Raw genomic sequence first — 19,629 nt, forward strand, 5'->3', positions numbered from 1 at the left:
TCTCACGTGATGATCGGACATGGTTTAGTTGATATGGATCACGTGATCATTTAGATGACTCGAGGGGTGTCTATCTAAGTGGGAGTTCTTAAGTAATATGATTAATTGAACTTAATTTATCATGAACTTAGTCCTGATAGTATTTGCATATTTATGTTGTAGATCAGTAGCTCGCATATAGCTCCCCTGTTTTATTTTTGATATGTTCCTAGAGAAAAACTATGTTGAAAGATTATAGTAGCAATGATGCAGACTGGGTCCGTGATTTGAGGATTATCCTCATTGTTGCATAGAAGAATTATGTCCTTGATGCATCGCTAGGTGACAGATCTATTGCAGGAGCAGATGCAGACGTTATGAATGTTTGACAAGGTCGATATGATGACTACTTGATAGTTTAGTGCACCATGCTTTACGGCTTAGAACCGGGACTTCAAAAAGTTTTGAACGCCATGGAGCATATGAGATATTTCAGGAGCTGAAAATGATATTTCAGGCTCATGCCCGTGTTAAGAGGTATGAGACCTCTGATAAGTACTTTGCCTAGAAGATGGAGGAGAATAGCTCAGCTAGTGAGCATGTGATCCGAATGTCTGGGTACTACAACTGCTTGAATCAAGTGAGAGTTAATCTTCCACATAAGATAGTGATTGACAGAGTTCTCTAGTCACTATCACCAAGTTACTAGAACTCCGTGATGGACTATAATATGCAAGGGATGGCGGAAATGATTCCCAAGCTCTCCGCAATGCTGAAATCAGCGAAGGTAGAAATCAAGAAATAGCATAAAGTGTTGATGGTTAACAAGACCATTAGTTTCAAGAAAAAGGGCAAGGGAAAGAAGGGGAACTTCAAAAAGAATCGCAAGCAAGTTTCCACTCCCTTGAAGAAGCCCAAAGCTAGACCTAAGCCTGAAACTGAGTGCTTCTACTGCAAAGGGAATGGTCACTAGAAGAGGAATTACCTCAAATACTTGGCGGATAAGTAGGATGGCAAAGTGAACAAAGGAATATTTGATATACAGGTTATTGATGTGTACTTTACTAGTGTTCATAGTAGCCCCTGGGTATTTGATACCGGTTTAGTTGCTAAGATTAGTAACTCAAAAGAGGAGTTGAAGAATGAACAGAGACTAGTTAAGAGCGAAGTGACGATGTGTGTTGGAAGTGATTCCAAGGTTGACACGATCACCATCGCACACTCCCTCTACCTTCAGGATTAGTGTTGAACCTAAAATAAATCTTATTTGGTGTTTGCGTTGAGCATGAATATGATTGGATCATGTTTATTGCAATACGGTTATACATTTAAGTCAAAGAATAATTGTTATTTTGTTTACATAAATAAAACCTTCTATGGTCATACACTCAATATAAGTGGTTTATTGAATCTCGATCGTAGTGATACACATATTCATAATATTGATGCCAAAAGATGCAAAGTTGATAATGATAGTGCAACATATTTGTGGCACTGCCGTTTAGGTCATATTGGTGTAAAGCGCATGAAGAAACTCCATGTGGATGGACTTTTGGAATCACTTGATTATGAATCATTTGATGCTTGCGAACCATGCCTCATGGGCAAGATGACTAAGACTCCGTTCTCCGGAACAATCGAGCGAGCCACTGACTTATTGGAAATAATACATATCGATGTATGCGGACTGATGAGTGTTGAGGCTCGCGGCGGGTATCATTATTTTCTAACCTTCACAGATGATTTGAGTAGATATGAGTGTATATACTTAATCAAACACAAGTCTGAAAGATTTGAAAAGTTCAAAGAATTATAGAGTAAGTTGGAGAATCATCGTAACAAGAAAATAAAAGTTTCTGCGATCTGATCACGAAGGCAAATATTTGAGTTACAAGTTTGGCCTTCATTTAAAAACAATGTGGAATAGTTTCACAACTCACGCCACCTGGAACACCACATCATAATGGTGTGTCCGAACGTCGTAACCGTACTTTATTAGATATGGTGCGATCTGTGATGTCTCTTACCGATTTACCACTATTGTTTTGGGGTTATGCATTAGAGACAGCTGCATTTATGTTAAATAGGGCACCATCTAAATCTGTTAAGACGACACCGTATGAACTATGGTTTGGCAAGAAACCAAAGTGTTGTTTCTTAAAGTTTGGGGTTGCGATGCTTATGTGAAAAAGTTTCAAACTGATAAGCTCAAACCCAAATCGGAGAAGTGCGTCTTCATAGGATACCCAAAAGAAACTGCTGGGTACACCTTCTATGACAGATCCAAAGGCAAGATATTTGTTGCTAAGAATGGATCCTTTCTAGAGAAGGAGTTTCTCTCGAAAGAAGTGAGTGGGAGGAAAGTAGAACTTGATGAGGTAATTGTACCTTCTCCCGAATTGGAAAGTAGTTCATCACAGAAATCAGTTCTAGTGATTCCTACACCAATTAGTGAGGAAGCTAATGATGATGATCATGAAACTTCAGATCAAGTTACTACCGAACCTCATAGGTCAACCAGAGTACGGTCCGCACCAGAGTGGTATGGTAATCCTGTCCTGGAAGTCATGTTACTAGACCATGACGAACCTACGAACTATGAGGAAGCGATGATGAGCCCAGATTCTGCGAAATGGCTTGAGGCCTTGAAATATGAGATGGGATCCATGTATGAGAACAATGTATGGACTTTGGTTGACTTGCCCGATGATCGGCGAGCCATTGAGAATAAATGGATCTTCAAGAGGAAGACGGGCGCTGATAGTAGTGTTACTATCTACAAAGCTCGAATTGTCGCAAAAGGATTTCGACAAGTTCAAGGTGTTGACTACGATGGGTTTTTCTCACTCGTATCGATGCGTAAAGTCTGTCTGGATCGTGTTAGGAATTGCCGCATTTTATGAAATCCGGAAAATGGATGTCAAAACTGTATTCCTTAATGGATTGATTAAAGAAGAGTTGTATATGATGCAACCAGAAGGTTTTCTCAATCCTAAAGGTGCTAACAAAGTGTGCAAGCTCCAGCGATCCATCTATGGACTGGTGCAAGCATCTCGTAGTTGGAATATATGCTTTGATGAGTTGATCAAAGCATATAGTTTTATACAGACTTTTGGAGAAGCATGTATTTACAAGAAAGTGAGTGGGAGCTCTGTAACATTTTCGATATTATATGTGGATGACATATTGTTGATTGGAAATAATACATAATTTTTGGATAGCATAAAAGGATACTTGAATAAGAATTTTTCAACGAAAGACCTCAGTGAAGCTACTTACATATTGGGCATCAAGATCTATAAAGATAGATCAAGATGCTTGATAAGAATTTCGATGAGTACATACCTTGATAAGATTTTGAGGAGTTCAAAATGGATCAGTCAAAGAAGGAGTTCTTGCCTGAGTTGTAAGGTGTGAAGTTGAGTAAAGACTCAAAACCCAACCACAGCAGAAAATAGAAAGAGAATGAAAAGTCATTCCCTATGCCTCAGTCATAGGTTCTATAAAGTATGCTATGCTGTGTACCAGACCTATTGTGTACCTCACCATGAGTTTGGCAAGAGGGTACAATAGTGATCCAGGAGTGGATCACTAGGCACCGGTCAAAATTATCCTTAGTGGAATAAGGACATGTTTCTCGGTTATGGACGTGACAAAAAGTTCGTCGTAAAGGGTTATGTCGATGCAAGCTTTGACACTGATCCGGATGACTCTAAGTCTCAATCTGGATACATATTGAAAGTGGGAGCGATTAGCTAGAGTAGATCCGTGTAGAGCATTGTAGACATAGAAAATTTGCAAAATACATACGACTCTAAATGTGGCAGACCTGTTGACTAAACTTCTCTCACGAGACAAACATGATCACTCTTTGGGTGTTAATCACATAGCAATGTGAACTAGATTATTGACTCTACTAAACCCTTTGGTATTAGTCACATAGAGATGTGAACTAATCACATAAACATGTGAACTATTGGTGTTAAATCACATGACGATGTGAACTAGATTATTGACTCTAGTGCAAGTGTGTAAGGGCATATTTATCCCTTAGTAGTTTTGGTGATTGATGACAATGCTTTTGCGGACTAATCATGTGCATTGAGCATTTCAGATATATCGTGTCTAGGCATAAGACGATTTGGGTGCCCCTCGAAGAATATTGAAGACGGTGTTTCTCTATGTTTCTTTTCGGCGGTTTGAGTCATAGGAAAGCCGTACTATTAAGAGGGGGTGCGCGTTGGAAAGGTTTGAGTGGAATCAACACGTACACGTCTGTTCCTTTTGCACCACCTTTCCTTTGGCTCTTTGGAGCATCCTCCGTTTCTCCTTGTCTTTGCAAAATGAAGGACTCCTAGTGTGGCTGAACTGGGGCAGGCGGTAGTACTGCTCTTCAGAGCGGTAGTACTGCAGGCCCCTGCGGTAGTACCGGTCGCGGGTGCGGTAGTACCGCAGGTGCCCACGGTAGTACCACTCCTAGTGTGCGGTAGTACCGTGGCCTTAGGCCAGGCTCAGCAGCATGAGCGGAAGTAGGGGCGGATGTAATTTTTTACATCCACGACCTACATGGTAGTACCGCTCCAGTTTTGCAGTACTACCATGTTGGATTTTAGCACATATCTTATCTTAGCGGAAGTTGCCATGGATGTATTTTTATATATCCGTGCCTTCCCAAATCTGGACTATCCCTGCCTTGCGGTAGTACCGCAAGGGGGAGCGGTAGTACCGCGCCAGCGGTTCTACAGCCCTCTGCTTCATCGCATCAGGGATGTTTTGGATACTGATGTGTGGGCGGTAGTACTGCAGTGCCCTGCGGTAGTACCGTGGGCCCGGGAGGTAGTACCGCGTCTCCGGTGTGGTAGTACCGTGTGTCGCAAGCTGAGTTGGTGGATAATGGTTGGATTTGTTCTTCCACTATAAAAGGGAGTCTTCTTCTCCGAGTTGACTTACCTCTTTCTGCCCCAAGCTCCATTGTTGCTCTAAGCTCCATTTTCGCCCGATCTCTCTCCCTAGCCAATCAAACTTGTTGATCTCCTAGGGATTGGTTGACAAGGCCTAGATCTACACACCCACCAAGAGATATTTGATCCCCCCCACTAATCCCTCGTGGATCTTGTTACTCTTGGGTGTTTGAGCATCCTAGACGGTTGAGGTCATCGCGGAGCCATACTCCATTGTGGTGAAGCTTCATGGTGTTGTTGGGAGCCTCCAATTAAGTTGTGGAGATAGCCCCAACCTTGTTTGTAAAGGTTCGGTCGCCGCCTTCAAGGGCACCAATAGTAGAATCACGACATGTCGCATTGTGTGAGGGCGTGAGGAGAATACGGTGGCCCCAGTGGATTCTTGGGGAGCATTGTGTCTCCACACCGCTCCAACAGAGACATACTTCCTCTCCAAGGGAAGGAACTTCGGTAACACATCCTCGTCTTCACTGACTCCACTCTTGGTTATCTCATCCCTTTACTCGTGCAAGCTTATCTTGTGTTACATCCCTTGCTTGCTTGTGTACTTATTGTTGTTGCATCATATAGGTTGGTCACCTAGTTGCATATCTAGACAACCTACTTTGATTCAAAGTTTAAATTGGTGAAGGAAAGCTAAAAATTGTTAGTTGCATATTCACCCCCCTCTAGTCAATTATATCGATCTTTTCAATTGGTATCAGAGCCTCGTCTCTTTATTAAGGACTTTGCCGTTCGAAGAGTATGGTTGACACCGTAGATGGTGAGGAGGAGCACCCCGGTGTGATTCCGTCCTCGTCTACGGCTGATGGGGGAACCTCGGTCTCATGCGAGGAGCTCAATGTGGCCTTGGACACATTTAAAACATCCCTGATGGCCGAGGTCAAAGGCGTGATTAAGGATTTTCTTGATGGTCTTAACTTGTCCACCGCACCATTGGAAGTGGTTGATCCCACTAACAAGGTGATGGTTGCTGACTTCGACAAGGGGGAAGCTTCTAGTGATAAAGTTCCTTTGTCTAGTGGTAAAAGTGGAAATGGCATCTTTGCCCATGTGGAACCTCCACTTACCTATGGAGGACCGATTCCCTCCACTCATTTAAATCATGCCGGTTCTCCTCCTAAGATTGTGAAAAATGAGGATTTTGACGCTTGGGTCTATCGCTTTAAATGTCATTTAAATCATGTTAATACTAACCTTTGGAGAATCATTGAGCAAGGTTTCTATCCGCATGACCCAAGCAACTTCACCCCAAGAGAAGCCGCGGATCATCAATTCAACGAGAATGCTCTCTTCATCATCCAAGATGCAATCCCTCTCGAAGATATTGCGCATCTTCGACCATTCACCGTGGCAAAGGAAGCATGACACATGTTGTTTCCCTTTACAAGGGAAGAGCAAGCATTCAACGGTCCAACTATGAAGTGGTGCAAGATGAAGTCGATGAATTTGCTATGAATGAAGGTGAAGAACCTTGTGAGCTCTACCGGAGACTAACCACACTCTCGCTCTCAGTCCGAGATCATGGGAGCAAGGATACAAATGACAATTGGATCAAGCAGAAATTTCTTAAAGCCATGATGCCTTACCATAAGGCCATGTCCTCCGTCATCCGTCAAAGGCTGGACTTCCACACCTTGTTCTCAAGTGAAGTGTTGGATGAGTTTGTGGCAATGAGTATCTTGGACAAGACCGCCGACAATGCGGTATTGCATTCTCAAAGAGCAAAGAAGCTCAACCTTGCTTTGTAAGCCAAGGCTAGTGTGGAAGAAGAGGAGGAAGAGGAAGAAGGTGAGAGTAACCCCGAGGATACAAAATATGATTGTCATGAGCACATGGCTCCCGCTTCAAGACAATTTTGGATCAATAAGAACTCAAGGCCCAACTTCAACAAGAGCAACTCAAGTGGCGCCAAGGGCAAGCAACGTGTGAGGACTTGCTACAATTGTGGCAATGTGAGCCACTTTGTTGCGGAGTGCCCCTTTGAGAAGAGGGAAGACAATGGTGGCAAGCTCATCCGGAAGGAAAAGGCCAGGTCTTTCCCCAACAAGAACCACTTCACCAAGAAGGCTCCTCCCAAGGGATTGGTGGCACAAGAATAGTACAATGAGGATGATGATGATGAAGACTGTGAGATGGTTGCCATGGCCTCCGTGGCCATTGTGACAACCCCACGGGCGTCCCTCTTCGACTCACCCAATGAGAACATCACCGCCAGGTGACGCATGGCTAAAGCCACCAACAACGTAGGATCGAAAGTATGTCTAGAGGGGGGGGGGGTGATTAGACTACTTGACCAATTAAAAATCTATCCTTTTCCCAATTTTAGTATTTTGCAGATTTTAACTATCTTAGCACAAGTCAAGCAATCTTAACACAATTCAAGCAAGCATGCAAAGAGTCTATGAGCAGCGGAAAGTAAAGCATGCAACTTGCAAGAATGTAAAGGGAAGGGTTTGGAGAATTCAAACGCAATTGGAGACACAGATGTTTTTGTCGTGGTTCCGATAGGTGGTGCTATCGTACATCCACGTTGATGGAGACTTCAACCCATGGAGGGTAACGGTTGCGCGAGTCCACGGAGGGCTCCACCCACGAAGGGTCCACGAAGAAGCAGCCTTGTCTATCCCATCATGGCCATTGCCCACGAAGGACTTGCCTCACTAGTGGTAGATCTTCACGAAGTAGGCGATCTCCTTGCCCTTACAAACTCCTTGGTTCAATTCCACAATCTTTGTCGGAGGCTCCCAAGTGACACCTAGCCAATCTAGGAGACACCACTCTCCAAGAAGTAACAAATGGTGTGTTGATGATGAACTCCTTGCTCTTGTGCTTCAAATGGTAGTCTCCCCAACACTCAACTCTCTCTCACAGGATATGGATTTGGTGGAAAGAAGATTTGAGTGGAAAGCAACTTGGGAAGGCTAGAGATCAAGATTCATATGGTAGGAATGGAATATCTTGGCCTCAACACATGAGTAGGTGGTTCTCTCTCAGAAAATGTGTATTGGAAGTGTAGGTATGTTCTGATGGCTCTCTCCATGAATGAAGAGTGGGTGGAGGGGTATATATAGCCTCCACACAGAAACTAACCGTTACACACAATTTACCAATCTCGGTGAGACCGAATTGAGAAATTCGGTCGGACCGATTTAGCAAACCTAGTGACCGTTAGGATTTTCGGTGGGACTGAGATGCAACTCGATAGGACCGATATGGTTAGGGTTAGGGCATAATGTAATCTCGGTGTGACCGATTGCACAAACTCCGTGGGACCGATTTTGGTAATAAGCTAACCAGAGAGTTGGTCAGGTAAACTCGGTGGGACCGATCGCTCATTTCGGTGGGACCGAAATGTTACAAAAGAGAAATAGAGAGTTTACATTGCAATATCGGTGGGACCGATCACTCATTTCGGTAGGACCGAAATCTTACGAAGGGAAACAAAGAGATTACAACCCCATCTCGGTGTGACTGAGATCCCTATTGGTGAGACCGATTTGCCTAGGGTTTGTGGCAGTTGCTATGACATCTGAACTCGGTGGCGCCGGATAGAAAGAATCGGTGGGGCCGAGTTTGACTTTTGGTTTAGGTCATATGTGGATGTGGGAAGGTAGTTGAGGGTTTTGGAGCATATCACTAAGCACTATGAAGCAAGAACCTCATCAAGCAACACCTCATCCCTCCTTGATAGTATTGGCTTTTCCTATAGACTCAATGTGATCTTGGATCACTAAAATATAAAATGTAGAGTCTTGAGCTTGAGCCAATCTTTTTGTCCTTAGTATTTTCAGGGGTCCACTTTTCTCATCCATGCCATGCCATTCATTGAGCTTTTCCTGAAATATTAATCTTGGAATATCATTAGCTCAATGAGCTATATGTTGTTAGGAATTACCAAAACCACCTAGGGATAATTGCACTTTCAATCTCCCCTTTTTTGGTAATTGATGACAACATATAGATCAAAGCTTCGACAAATGATAATAAGAGTGAAAAACATTGTCGCTTTGAGAAGTATGTGAAAAGCAAGAGCTCCCCCTAAATTTGTGCATAGTTTATGATTTGCTTTGACTGCAAATGCACAGAGAGTTAGGCTCATGGGTTACTCTTCCATGTCACATACATCTTGGTGGAGCCTCAAAATGGTAATAATTAAATACATGCACTCATCACCAAGCAAAGTGAATGATCATATAGGGCTAAAATGATAGTGTCATCCAACAAGCATTAATGTAGCATATGATCAAACACACATGATCATCCAAGTATCACGCAGACAGAAAGTATCTCAAACAAGCAAATAAAGTTCAACCACCAAAGCAAGAGAGAATAAAAAGCAACGCTCTCTCTCGAAGCCTATGATCTATACATTTTTCTCCCCCTTTGGCAACAAGTTACCAAAAAGTTCCTAGAAAATGCATAGCACTAAATCGTTTCTCGGGCTTGGTCTTCAGGTGGTGGTGTCCGGATAACTCCAAGAACGAAGGCTTCAGTCGATATAGATGGAGTTGATGGAGTAGGTGCTGGAGATGGTGGAACTGAAGCTGTAGCTGGTGCAGATGAAGTTGCTCTGGTGTCTGGAACAGGCACTGCAGCAGACCTCTGAGCTCTAGGCACTCTGGCAAATGCATCAGTGGTTGTCTTGCCCTTCCTCTCCTGCATATCATCCTGAAGTTCCTCCACAACAGACTGGATCTCAGTTACCTTCACATCCAAGTCATAGAACTTCTGCTCCATGATCCTTTCCATGCTCTCCTATTTTTGAGTCAGGGTGGCCAGTCCCTTCTCAATCCTCAGAGTGGAGGCAATCAAGTAGCCAAACTGATCTTGCTTGCTCTTCAAAAGATACTAAGATGCTTCTTCAGTAGTTGGCATCCTTGCAGCCTTTTCAGCCTTTGTCTTCTCCCTCTTGGCTTGTGCGTGCATAGAAGATGGTTCATTTTCATCCATCACCACAGTGTTGTCCTCAAATTCTGGGTAGATGGACAGGTGCTCCTTGTCCAGCAGATATGTGCCAGTGCCCATCTTGGAGTTAATCAGCTCCTGGATCTGTGGGGCATACCCACAACTCCTCTTCTAATCTGCAGCTGTCCTCTTGATAGTTTCCACTATTAGGCTCATGACTTTGAACTTCTGTGGGACATCAAAGATGTGCAAAAAGTTGATGGAGTGACCTTTGATCATCTTGTGATCACCTGACTTTGGCAAGAGAGTGTGCCTGAGGATCCAGTTGATAGTTGGCAAGCCTGACATAAGGTAATGTACAGATCCAAACTTGTGTGTCTCAAGAGCAGCATCTGGGATCTCCTTGTACATGTGTGCCATGGTGTTGTGATCCTTCTTCTTCTTGGCATAGACATCCACGTCATCTTCACTCTCTTCTGGAGCATTGATCAATTTCTCCCATTCAGCAACCGTTGACTGGTACCTAGTGCCTTCAGACATCCAGACAATCCTTCTATCTGGGTAGAAGTAAGCTGTGGAGTAGAACTGCATGATGAGCTCATCATTCCATTTTGTGAGCTTCTGAGCCACAAACTCATCAACTCCACAAGCCTTGAAACTGTCATATACACTAGGGAAGTGATCCTCGTTTTTATCAATGAATGTCCAATCGACCCATCTCATGTCACACACTATGGGCTTCTTGTCAAGCAAGATGGTCTCATAGAAGTCATGTTGTTCCTTTGTATGGAACCTGTAGTCCACAGCAGTCCTTCTCCTGGTGGCATATGGATCAGACTCTCTCCATAGCCTCAATCCTGAATCCTTCCTTATCTTCATGTTCTTAGCTACTGGATGAGCATCATTGTGATCTGGATTTTTTGGCTTCAACTTCCTCAAGACATGTGACTCATCATCTTCTTTTTCCATTTCATCTTCAGGCACTAGGGCCTTGTTCTTCTCCTCAGCAAGGATGTTCCTGGTGCTCCTCTTTGGCTTTGGCTTTGGAGCTGGAGCAGCAGCCTTAGGAGCTGTCTTAGGCTGGTGCAGCATCTTCTTCCTCTTCCTTCTTCAGGACTTTCCTCTTTGAGGTGGTTTCTTCTTCCTCAGCCACATAGTCCTCATCCTCTGACTCTGAGGTTCTTTTCTTCCTGGCCCTGGTGGCAGCCTTTGGCAGATTGCTTGGTGTGCTCCTGCTGCCATCATATGAGCTGCTAGAGGGACTAGTGCCCTCACTCAAGTGAACCTGCTCCTCTGACTTGTTCTGACTGTCACTTTGATCAGACATAATGCAAACACTGACAGCTGACCCTGTGAATAGATTATAGATGAGGTAGAGTGGATGAGCATCACAAAATACAGAGGTTTTTGCAAAAGAATGAGTCAAAAACTTAGTTTGAGTTTTCCACAGAAAGCATTTCGGATCAACCGATTTGTAAACTCGGTGATACCGAAGCAGCTGTTGGAACCTAAACTAGTGAACTCGGTCAGACCGAGTCATAGTTCGGTGGCACCGAGACTGCTAGGGTTTCACAAAGTCCTGAACTTGGTCACACCGATTTGCAATTCTCGGTCAGACCAAGAATCACATGTGCAATGGCTTGAGCTGAATCGGTGGTACCGAGTTCCACAACTCGATGGGTCCGAGATGGTTTCAGCGGAAACCTAACCCTAAATTCTTAATTCACGACTAAACTACGGAGTGTTTTCAATGGATAGAATGATCTCAATCGTGGCAAGATACATGGAGAACACAATGTGCTAGGAATCAGATAAGGATAGCACAGTGATCGAGTTCATACCCTAGTTCGGCGATGAACTCGCTACGGCGGCAACGGCGGGGATGATTCCCGTTGACGGCGGCGGACACCAGCGGCAGGAGGCAACTGGCGACGAGGAGGACGATCCGGAGACCCTGGAGGCAGAGAGGGCTAAGCGCGGGCGAAAGAGTTCGGAGAAAATTTCCAAAATTTTGCCCATGGGTATATATAGCCCGACCCTGTCGGTGTGACCGAGTGGAACAACTCAGTGGCACCGAGATTCATAACTGCAAGCAGTTACTGAAACTCGGTGTGACCGAAAAGTTTGAATCGGTTGCACCGAGATTGAAAACCTAGATCGACTTAGTGATCTCGGTATGACCGAAATGGTTGAATCGGTCAGACCGAAACACATAAAGAAGTTTTGGAAGTTTAAGTCTATGACGAATCGGGGACTCCGAGTGCTCCTCACATAGAGTGGTTCGAATCTGACTTGATCAAATTTTGGGATGTAGCATGAATAGAGTTTGAGACAAGAAAAGCATAGATAGCTAGAGAAGGTTCTTAGGCATTCTTGTCCATCCACTTGGCCAAAAGAAAAGGAAAGCAATCAATCAAAACAACAATTGGATGTCCTTGAATGAGTAAATTATGCAATCAACATGCTCACACAATAAAATGGCAATTGAAATATGTGGCAAAGCATGCACAAACAATTCTAGCATCTATCAAGCAATTGGCGATGACTAGGTCATCTATATATGAGTATATTGACTTAGGAGTCAAATGAGAACATTTGATCATAGGTCATACTCATCGTTTAAGCACAAGTGGGGTTACCACTTTTACATAAAGCGTTGTTGTGTTCACACCATTAGAGTTGCTTTAGCTCAATTCTTAGAGTAAAGCTCCCCCTAGATGTGAGATCCCCCCTAAGAAGGATGAACTAACCTTGGGTTTTGTCGATGATGACTTCATGTAGGTGTTGAAGATGTGGATGCTCTAAGTTGATATAGATCATTCGGGGCTATCCTTTGGAGTGATTTGCACTTTCAATACCTACACGGGTTAGTCCCACAAGGAACAAACAAGGATATCCATAGACATAGAGTGATACACACACACGATGATGTCTATGAAAGCTTTAAGTTACCTTGTCCCTTGTCTTACCAACAAGAGGGTTTGTGACTCCTTGAACTAGTGCAAGATGTGGAAGTTGATTGCACTTGTTCTTGCCAAAATGATAAGAGTGAAGTATGTTGGCGGAGTCACCCTCAAGAACTCTCTAGTCCTTCTTCTTCGGGATCCACACCATCTTGATGGGAATCCTCGGAGTTTTAGTTGTACTTGATGAAGTGGAACTTGATGTAGTCTTGGAAACCCACTTGACCAAGGCCTTAGGAGCTTCTTTAAATGCATCAATTTCCTCTTGAAGCTTGTCCTTGCCTCTTTGCTTGTGTTCTTGTGGTGGAAGATCATCTTGAGCTTGTGTCCCTTTGGAAGAAGTAGGATCACACTTCTCTTGTTGAGGAACAAACTTCATCTTGGGGTATTGATCTTCTTCCCACTCAACTCCATTGGCATTGAACTTTCGTTCAAAACCAATATCTTGATTCTTCCGGTGCCTTCCTTGCTTGCGTACAATTTCCTCGAATTGCTTACTCTCGGCAAGGCTCTTGTAAACACCTTTCTCTATAATTCCCTTCAATAAGCTATTTTCTTGCTCAAGTGTAACTTGGCTAAGAGAATCATTAGTGGAATCAAGAGAACTACTAGAAGCAACAACATTGGATTTAGCATGATTATTGTTACTACTAGAAGAAGAATTTCTTGTTCTTGTTACTAGACTTGACTTGAGGCATGTAGGTGGATAAGAGTAAACGCTTGGCAATGTAAGAAGAACTTTTCTTGCGAAGATCATCATTGATTGCCTTCAAGGACTCATGCTCTTTCTCAAGGTTGAGCTTTTCAAAAGGTAATTTCTCATGAGTCCTTAAAAGTTCTCGATGATCTCCTAAGATAGTTTCATGAGCCAACTTAAGAGTGTTTAGTTCTTTAGTTAGAGACTCAATCTTCTCCTTATCATTGTCATTCGTTTCATCATAGTATTCATCACTATAGTTGTCAACAAGTAAATCATCATCACCTAACAAGTCATCTTCATCACTATTGAAATCAACATACTCGGGGTGTGATACCTTTGGGCCTTTAGCCATGAAGCATCTTCCAATTCCTTGATTTGGTGAATCAAATATGTCGTAGGAGTTGGTTGACACAAGTGCTAGACCGGCAACACCTTCATCTTGAGTATATTCAGAGTCGGAGTGATAGCTTCTCTCGGAGTCATTGTCGGAGTCGGAGACGGATACCCATTCACCAACATGAGCTTGATGTCTTCGTTTTGTGTAGCTTCTTGATGACTTGTCCTTCCTTTCCGAATCCTTGCTTCTTCGAGAGGGTCTTCGTTCATATCGATCATCCCTACTCCTTCTCTCCCTTGATGGTGATTCTTCTCTTCTACTTCTTCTTTTGGGAGAATCTTCTCTTCTCTTGTGGGGAGCCGTACACTCATTGGAGTAGTGTCCGGGTCTTCCACAATTGTAGCAGTTTCGCTCTCGACTAGAAGATCTTTTTTCATTGTAGGACCTTGATTTGGAACTTCTCTCTTTGCTTCTATTCTTGTAGAACTTGTTGAAGTTCTTCACCATTAGGCTCAATTCTTCATTGAAGGTTTGTTTCTCACTTGATGATGTGGGAGCTTCACATGAGGCCTTGTATGCACCGCTTGACATGTTATGGAGCTCTTCCTTATCCTTGAGTGACATCTCATGAGCAACAATTCTTCCAATGACTTCCGTTGACTTGAGATCTTTGTAATTTGGCATCATTTGGGTCAATGTGCATACGGTATCGTATTTTCCATCCAAGGCTCTTAGGATCTTCTTGATGATGAATTTGTCGGTCATCTCTTCACTTCCTAAGCCGGCAATCTCATTTGTGATAAGAGCAAGCCTAGAGTACATTTTAGCGACACCTTCACCATCCTTCATTTTGAACTTGTCAAGTTGACTTTGAAGCACATCCAACTTGGATTCCTTGACGGAGTCGGTACCTTCATGCATATCAATAAAAGTATCCCAAATTTCCTTTGCATTCTCAAGACGGATGATTTTGTTGAATTCTTCGGGGCACAATCCGTTGAAGAGGATATCACAAGATTGAGCATTGTATTGTAGCATTTTCAAATCATCCGCGGTAGCTTCACGATTCGGTTCTCTCCCATCAAAGAATTCACCTTGCAAGAAAACACACACAATAGCCCAAACGGCGGGGTTATGTCCAAGAATATGCATTTTCATCTTGTGCTTCAAATGATAGTCTCCCCAACACTCAACTCTCTCTCATAGGATATGGATTTGGTGGAAAGAAGATTTGAGTGGAAAGCAACTTGGGAAGGCTAGAGATCAAGATTCATATGGTAGGAATGGAATATCTTGGCCTCAACACATGAGTAGGTGGTTCTCTCTCAGAAAATGTGTATTGGAAGTGTAGGTATGTTCTGATGGCTCTCTCCACGAATGAAGAGTGGGTGGAGGGGTATATATAGCCTCCACACAAAAACTAACCATTACACACAATTTACAATCTCGGTGAGACTGAATTGAGAAACTCGGTCAGACCAATTTAGCAAACCTAGTGACCGTTAGGATTTTCGGTGGGACTGAGATGCAACTCGGTAGGACCGATATGGTTAGGGTTAGGGCATAACGTAATCTTGGTGTGACTGATTACACAAACTCGGTGGGACCGATTTTGGTAATAAGCCAACCAGAGAGTTGGTCAGGTAAACTCGTTGGGACCGATCGCTCATTTCAGTGGGACCAAAATGTTACAAAAGATAAACAGAGAGTTTACATTGCAATCTCGGTGGGACCAATTGTTCATTTCGGTAGCACCAAAATGTTACGAAGGGAAACAGAGAGATTATAACCCCATCTCGGTGTGACCGAGATCCCTATCGGTGAGACTGATTTGCCTAGGGTTTGTGGCAGTTGCTATGACATCTAAACTCGGTGGCGCCGGATAGAAAGAATTGGTGGGGCCGAGTTTGACTTTTGGTTTAGGTCATATGTGGATGTGGGAAGGTAGTTGAGGGTTTTGGAGCATATCACTAAGCACTATGAAGCAAGAACCTCATCAAGCAACACCTCATCCCTCCTTGATAGTATTGGCTTTTTCTTATAGACTCAATGTGATCTTGGATCACTAAAATATAAAATGTAGAGTCTTGAGCTTGAGCCAATCTTTTTGTCCTTAGTATTTTGAGGGGTCCACTTTCCTCATCCATGCCATGCCATTCATTGAGCTTTTCCTGAAATATTAGTCTTGGAATATCATTAGCTCAATGAGGTATATGTTGTTAGGAATTACCAAAACCACCTAGGGATAGTTGCACTTTCAAACACCCAACATCAAAACTACCATAATTACTCATCCTTATTTGACGGATTGCATTGATGAAAGTGGGGGGTCCAACGTGGAGGAAAATGAGTTTGAGTCTTCTATGAGTAAGCTTAAGGGTAAATCCAAGAAGCACTTCGTTGCTCTCTTGGAACAACTTGGTGAAGCCAATGACATGATCGAGGCTCATGAAGACACCATCTCTAAGATGGAGGGGCATAGTCGTGACTATGCAGATGAGATATCTGATCTTTCTAATGCTCTTCAGGAAGAGTGTGGCATCGCTTGGCTCTTGAGGAGTCACACAACGATGACCACACTAAATTAAAGAAAGCTCTTGATCATACTCTTGTTGTGTCTCGTGTGCTAAATTCTGAGAAGGCCAAACTTGGTGTTGATCTTGCTAGACTCAGGGAGGAGTTTGATATACTTGACAAGGCTCACAAGGCCTTGAAGAGTACTCATGCTAGTCTTAAATAGTCTCATTATCAACTCCAAGTGAGGCTAACCAAGGAGAAAGCCACTTTTCCTGATATGGTTTTAATTGATAATGCAAATGCTACTAATCCTTGTTGTGAGCATGTGCATCTTGTTGAGGAGAATGCAAAGTTGAAGGAGCTGTTGGGGAACGTAGTAATTTCAAAAAAATTCCTATGCACACGCAGGATCATGGTGATGCATAGCAACGAGAGGGGAGAGTGTCGTCCACGTACCCTCGTAGACCATTAAGCGGAAGCGTTATGACAACGTGGTTGATGTAGTCGTACGTCTTCACGATTGACCGATCCTCAGTACCGAACGTACGACACTTCTGCGTTCAGCACACGTTCAGCTCGGTGACGTCCCGCGAACTCATGATCTAGTAGAGCTCAGGGAAGAGTTTCGTCAGCACAACAGTGTGGTGACGATGTTGATGAAGCTACCGCAGCAGGGCTTCGCCTAAACACCGCTATAGTATGACCGAGGTGGATTATGGTGGAGGGGGAACCGCACACGGCTGGAGAGATCTCAATAATCAACTTATGTGTCCAGAGGTGCCCCCCTACCCCCGTATATAAAGGAGCAAGGGGGAGAGGCGGCCGACCAGGAGGAGGCGCGCCAGGAGGAGTCCTACTCCTACCGGGAGTAGGACTCCCTCCTTTCCTAGTTGGAATAGGAGAAGGGGGAAGGAGGAGGGAGAGAGGAAGGAAAGGGGGGCGCCACCCCCTCCTTGTCCAATTCGGACTAGAGGGAGAGGGGGCGCGTGGCCTGCCCTGGCATCCCCTTCTCTCTTCCATTAAGGCCCATCTTGGCCCATTAACCCCCCCCCCTAGGGGGGGGTAGGTCCCGGTAACCCCCGGTACTCCGGTAAAATCCCGATTTCGCCCGGAACACTTCCGATATCCAAATATAGGCTTCCAATAAATAAATATTTATGTCTCGACCATTTCGAGACTCCTCGTCATGTCTGTGATCACATCCGGGACTCCTAACTACCTTAGGTACATCAAAACATATAAACTCATAAAACTGATTGTCACAGAACTTTAAGCGTGCAGACCCTACGTGTTCGAGAACTATGTAGACATGACCAAGACACGTTTTTGGTCAATAACCAATAGCGGAACCTGGATGCTCATATTGGTTCCTACATATTCTACGAAGATCTTTATTGGTCAAACCGCACAACACTATACGTTGTTCTCTTTGTCATCGGTATATTACTTGCCCGAGATTCGATCATCGGTATCCAATACCTAGTTCAATCTCGTTACCGGCAAGTCTCTTTACTCGGTCCGTAATACATCACCCCGTAACTAATTCATTAGTTATCATGCTTGCAAGGCTTATAGTGATGTGTATTACCGAGAGGGCCCATAGATACCTCTCCGACAATCGGAGTGACCAATCCTAATCTTGATCTATGCCAACTCAACAAGTACCATCGGAGACACCTGTAGAGCACCTTTATAATCACCCAGTTACGTTGTGACGTTTGGTAGCACACAAAGTGTTCCTCCGGTATTCGGGAGTTGCATAATCTCATAGTCATAAGAACATGTATAAGTCATGAAGAAAGCAATAGCAGTAAACAAACGATCAAGTGCTAAGCTAACGGAATGGGTCAAGTCAATCACATCATTCTCCTAATGATGTGATCCCATTGATCAAATAACAACTCGTGTCTATGGTTAGGAAACATAACCATCTTTGATCAATGAGCTAGTCAAGTAGAGGCATACTAGTGACACTATGTTTGTCTATGTATTCACACATGTATTATGTTTCCGGTTAATACAATTCTAGCATGAACAATAAACATTTATCATGAAATAAGGAAATAAATAATAACTCTATTATTGCCTCTAGGGCATATTTCCTTCAGTCTCCCAGTTGCACTAGAGTCAATAATCTAGATTACACAGTAATGATTTTAACACCCATGGAGCCTTGGTGTTGATCATGTTTTGCTCGTGGAAGAGGCTTAGTCAACGGGTCTGCAACATTCAGATCCATATGTATCTTGCAAATCTCTATGTCTCCCACCTGGAGTTGATCCCGGATGGAGTTGAAGCGTCTCTTGATGTGCTTGGTTCTCTTGTGAAATCTGGATTCCTTTGCCAAGGAAATTGCACCAGTATTGTCACAAAAGATTTTCATTGGACCCGATGCACTAGGTATGACACCTAGATCGGATATGAACTCCTTCATCCAGACTCCTTCATTCGCTGCTTCTGAAGCAGCAATGTACTCCGCTTCACATGTAGATCCCACCACGACGCTCTGTTTAGAACTGCTCCAACTGACAGCTCCACCGTTTAATATAAACACGTATCCGGTTTGCGATTTAGAATCATCCGGATCAGTGTCAAAGCTTGCATCAACGTAACCATTTACGATGAGCTCTTTGTCACCTCCATAAACGAGAAACATATCCTTGGTCCTTTTCAGGTACTTTAGGATGTTCTTGACCGCTGTACAGTGATCCACTCCTGGATTACTTTGGTACCTCCCTGCTAAGCTAATAGCAAGGCACACATCAGGTCTGGTACACAACATTGCATACATGATAGAGCCTATGGCTGAAGCATAGGGAACACTTTTCATTTTCTCTCTATCTTCTGAAGTGGTCAGACATTGAGTCTTACTCAACTACACACCTTGTAATACAGGCAAGAACCCTTTCTTAGCTTGATCTATTTTGAACTTCTTCAAAACTTTATCAAGGTATGTGCTTTGTGAAAGTCTAATTAAGCGTCTTGATCTATCTCTATAGATCTTGATGCCCAATATATAAGTAGCTTCACCGAGGTCTTTCATTGAAAAACTCTTATTCAAGTATCCTTTTATGCTATCCAGAAATTCTATATCATTTCCAATCAACAATATGTCATTCACATATAATATTAGAAATACTACAGAGCTCCCACTCACTTTCTTGTAAATATAGGCTTCTCCAAAAGTCTGTATAAAACCATATGCTTTGATCACACTATCAAAACGTTTATTCCAACTCCGAGAGGCTTGCACCAGTCCATAAA

Source organism: Triticum dicoccoides, chromosome 2A, assembly GCF_002162155.2.
Source record: "Triticum dicoccoides isolate Atlit2015 ecotype Zavitan chromosome 2A, WEW_v2.0, whole genome shotgun sequence".
NCBI classification, from domain to species: domain Eukaryota; kingdom Viridiplantae; phylum Streptophyta; class Magnoliopsida; order Poales; family Poaceae; genus Triticum; species Triticum dicoccoides.